This window comes from Triticum dicoccoides, chromosome 5B (assembly GCF_002162155.2).
Source record: "Triticum dicoccoides isolate Atlit2015 ecotype Zavitan chromosome 5B, WEW_v2.0, whole genome shotgun sequence".
Lineage (NCBI taxonomy): Eukaryota > Viridiplantae > Streptophyta > Magnoliopsida > Poales > Poaceae > Triticum > Triticum dicoccoides.
Window position 1 is genome coordinate 179,325,017 of NC_041389.1, and position 5,170 is coordinate 179,330,186.

Genomic DNA, 5,170 nt, shown 5'->3' on the forward strand with positions numbered 1-5,170 from the left:
CAAACTAAGACTCCATCTCTCTCTCTCTCTCTCTCCTCTCTCTCTCTCTCTCACACACACACACCCCCCACACACACTAAGACTCCATCTCACACACACATGCTCTAGGCGGAGCATTTGTTCCTACCACCCTTCATCCAACCTTACCCGTATGATAAACAATCACCTTTATTTACTTGCATAACATGGACAGATTCCACTTTACTTTAGTAGTCAGCAAACTTATCATCTGTACCCTCATAAAAAAATGAGTTGGCGATGATGGTGTGCCTGCCATCTTGTAATACAGACCGTATGATCTATATCTGACGGATAGAAAGCAAACTATGATAATTTTACAAAAGATACCCGCACCTCTCTCCACATCATTATCTCCCGCAACCTCATTGCTCAGCAAATAAAAAAGGAATAAGTCTCTGGAACAATCTAGCATGCATGGTGGCCCTGCCGCCTACCGGCGCCGTCCATCCCCATGCCTCCGCCCATTCCGACCACCAGTCACCACCACGCTCCACTCCTCCTCGCCTTATCTCTCATCTTTCATTTTTTTGATGACATTCTCGAGATACCAGTTTTCCGATAAAATTCTCGAGATATCATTAGTTTTTACACATGGGATTACTCCTGCATGGGTCAATCACAATAGGTGTTTTGTAAAAGAATGCATATTGATGTTCCGTGCAATGCACGAGGATCTTGCTTGTAACTGTATAACGCAAATCACGAGCAGGAAGTGACATTTTTTGACACAACCACATTAACATGGCCACGCAAATCACGAGCATGAAGGAGAAGGGAAGCGGGCTGTGGAGTAACGTTTTTTATCACAATTTCTTAGGAAACTGAGTGCAATAATTGAGTAGTTTTGCAAACTACCATTTCTACTACACCTGAAACGGTTCAAAACCTATACTCCCTTGCCAGCGTGCGCTTCCCGCATGAAATGGTCAGTGTCACCCTGGAGCGTCAGTGCTGCATTAATGCCCAGCCAGAGCGGGGGCGACCTCTAACTGGCGCCAGCTTTGAAGTGGCGCGACAGCCGAGAGAGCGCCGCTTCCCGGTGCATGCGACTGCTCTGCGTCGAGACTGGCCATAGGCCCGGTTTGGATCCATGGGTTAGAGTTAGTTTGAGCTAGTTGGGGCTCAAATAGCCCTAAAGTATCCAAGCATGAGGGTTTAAATTGGAGCAAGTTGCACCGAACCCACCAAAAAAAACTATCCCACCCAAGAGGTACTAACTGGAGATAGTTCTCATTGGGACCACTGAAAAATCACTTTTCTCTCTCCATGAAGTGCATTTATTGTCAATCTAACCCTGTCACCCAAACACCCCTTTGGCTACAGTTAGTTCAGGATTAGTCATGAGTTAGTCTAACCTCTAGCTAAGTTAGAGTATCAAACAGGAGCAGTATAAGACATGCAAGTTGCTCAAAGCATACAGGCAAATTCGTACGTGAAACAATTTTTTTCTTTTTGAAAACGGAACGTGAAAGGAATTTTTTTAGAATGCTTTTGGCATGTCGCTAACATGTGATAGTTAACCGACCTCAATAGACGGCAGAAACGCCAGCCCGCCGCACTTTGATAGAGACGAGGAGGGAGAAGCGATACAGGCTGCTGGATTACTAGAGATAGGTGTCGCAGGGAAGCCAAGAAATATCGTGATAGCATGGGTTAGCCATGTACTAGTATGATGTAACTACACTGGGCTGCCGTGTTTCGTACTCTTCCAGTCCACTGTGGAGATGATTGGTTAATTTTATATCGCTGAATAGTATTAAATATTATGAGTGCAGACGCTCCACCACGAGGTTCCTTGCTCCTTCTTGGTCGTCTGGAATCTATGTTCTTCCACTCTATTTTTTTTACGTGAGCTTTGTTCCTCCTTTTGCCAACATGCGAGACATCTAGCATCAAGGTGCATGTGTTATGCAATGATCGTTCCATCTATATGAAGAACACGTGGGACTCGAACTACGAGACGGACATGTACCCAGGAGTGGACGTACGAACCTGAGTAATGTAGCACAGTAAGTGAAGTAGAAAGGCACAAATGGTATGAATATGCGTGGCATACAGGGTGTGTTCGGTTGTGTTCTCGTCTCAGCATAGTTGTTCCCTCTTCATGCATGCTCAACTCAACACCCCTCTTCATGCATGCTCTCTTCATGCATGCTTCTAGTGTATTTGTGCTAAACTAGTGTGGACTCATGCACCCTCCATACACTCTACCAAACAACCAAAAGTAGGTCGAGAAGGGAACTCTTGGGCAGCATTTGTCTCTTACTACGTACTACCACTAAATGTTGTACGTGCAATGCACGATGATGTTATGAGTACGTGCCTAAGTACTCTACTACTACTATATTAGTTGGAGGCACATATTAACTTTTATATTTGTTTACGTGTATGGCCTGAGACCTTCCAACTAGACGTGTCTTTCTCTCCAGGTCGCACTTTGTATCGTTCATACCACTAAGTACTACTACGTGTGGTCTCCGACCCAGAAGTGGAAGAAGTGGAGACGCTCTACCATGCTGTTTTTTTACGCTAGGCTCTACCATGTTGTTCATGTCCCACTCCTTTCACTGACGCGTGGGACATCCAGCACGTGCCGTGTTTGGCACCCTTCGTCTTAAGAGTTGAAACGCTAGCATTCATCAAAAATAAAAAATAATTATAAATCGGCAGTGATACTATTTTTTTGCGAACCAATCAGCAGTGATACTATACCATGCGGTTTCCTTGCTCCTCGATATCGGAAAGAATACTTCCATTCGCCAACATGTGGGACGTCGACCATCCTGGTCCACTTGCCATGCACGCAGAACTCCAAGGGAGAGTCACCCAGGTCGTCGCTCCGCAGTAACAATGACTAATGAGCCGTCAAATCACAGGCCCACTTCCCACTTTGAAGATGCTCGGACGAAGGAACCATCATGACTTCGTTGAATTCCGCTTCTTGAAGAAAACTACTGTACCGGCAGTACTGCTAGCTACAGTATTTACTCCAACAAAGGCCTCCTTTCGTTCATAGGATAGGAATATGAAAATCATAGGAAGTGAGATGACATGCATCTCAATTCCTATAGAGAAAGACATGCCATTTGATGCATAGGATAGGGATGTTTCCATTTAGTCTAGGCTAATGTACTGGTAATTTGCTCTAAAAACTACAGTAGTAACTAGTAGTACTGGTACATGCTCATACTCGGACACAGACACACACACTAACTACTAGTACTACTACTTCTCACATGCTGGCCAGGCGCCGTCGTTCTCCTTCCCGGCTTTGTCAGCGACACCCGACCGTGCTTGGATCTCCGCCGACCTCTCTGCAGCAGCGCGTGCGTCCTTTTCTTTCTTGCGGCGACGAGCCTCTCTTTTCTTGAGTGCTTTCTAACTTTTTCGCTCCCTCTGTGCGGCTTTGGCCGCCTCTTGCTCTACCGCCCATTCGGCCTTGGCATATTCAAATTCCTCCCACATAGTTGTGAGGTCGCGAGCAGCGATGAACTCGGCACGACGGGATGCCATCGCTTCCCTACCATTTTGTGTGTGTTCGTGGGCGGCGAGGAACTCGGCGCGGCGGGATGCCATCACTGCCTTACCGGTTAGTGTGCGGCGCAGTGGCATGAACGACGCTTGGTGAGAGCTCTGGGGTGGAGTGGCCGGACAACCGTATAGTGCATTGGTTTGTCAAGAGCTCAAGGACAGAAGACGAAGCAAATTAGGATTCCCCTTCAATCCTGGTCATTTATTACCGAGTAAAATGCATTGGCGGTCATCGAACTTGTCTTGATAGCTCACTTTGATCATTGTATACGAGATATGGTGATTATACGGTCACTGGCTCAGCGTATAGCTCCGTATTTGTATGGTTGACCAGTCAAACAGTCCGCATGCACCTCATCAGCTCGTGTTCTTTCTCTATCTGCGCGGGCCTACCTGTGAATGGAGAAAGAAATTCTGTAAAAACCAAAATTATGCATATGTGGGGAATCAAACCACGGACTCGTCGCTGCAATGCACCCTCGTCAGCCAAATGAAAATGAAATACTTTGCGTCAGACACTCACGCTCACGCTGTCAAAGCATGCTAATGCATGCACGTCGCCCTCTAAATCAAAGTCCTGCTCATGGCGCAACGCAAACGGCAAGCCCATCACCTGCGCGCCCCGGCGGTGCCTGACAGTACTGTTTAGACGTTTGATGGAGGCCTACGCGAACGCCGAGCATGTATTCACCTGGCTCAACACCAACGGTCATACTCGGACCGCCTTGCTCATGTATATAGTCCATCACAACACCAATCTATAAAACAACCTAAGCTAGAGAGAGTACTATGGTAGTACGGTACGGAGTATGTATTATCGTGAGCGACCGATCTTAGTGCCACTGCACACCGAAACCCCTTCCATCGCTAGCGCGCGCTTCCCGCCTGAAACGGTCACCGTCTCTCCGGAATGTCAATGCCGCATTCACCGGACTTAACTGCAGGTGCAATTGGTGTGTCACTGACATGCGGGCCAGACGCCCGTTCTGCCCACATGTCAGTAACCCAAACACATCTGCAGTTAAGTCAATGAAGCAGCGTCCCCATTCATGCCCGACGAACCTACTCCGGCGCCAGTTGTCCGTCCGTCTGCCGTGGCTCATTGCCATTCGCCCGCTATATGAACTTGAGCCCCAGCTCCCAGCCATAGCCAAAGACCCACACTTATTCTCCTCCGGTCCCTTCCTTCTGTCGGCACCACTTCAACCATGGCCTCCTGGCGCTCCGAAGCTCTCTTGGACGTACTGTCGTAGGAGCAGACGAGGGACATCGGCGGCTCCGCTCCAGGCGCACTCCAAAGCTCTCTTCGACGTACTGTCGCAGGAGCAAACGAAGGAGATCACCGGCACCCCCCCTCGGCCGCCCTCCGCCGCCACGACCACGAAGCCGGCGTGCATGCGCAGGCGCAGCCGGCAGTGAGGAAGAGTAGTACACGGTAGGTCACCGCCGCTCTGGTCCTGGGAAGGCCACGGCTACTCCACTCAGTCGACGCCAAGCTTGGTGGGGTAAACATCGGCGGCCGATTAGCCACTTGACGGCGACGTGGAGGCGGAAATCTTCAGAACCTTGTGCTCCGGCCGGAGGAGGAGGTTATCGATGCGGATGAGGAGGAGGCAAA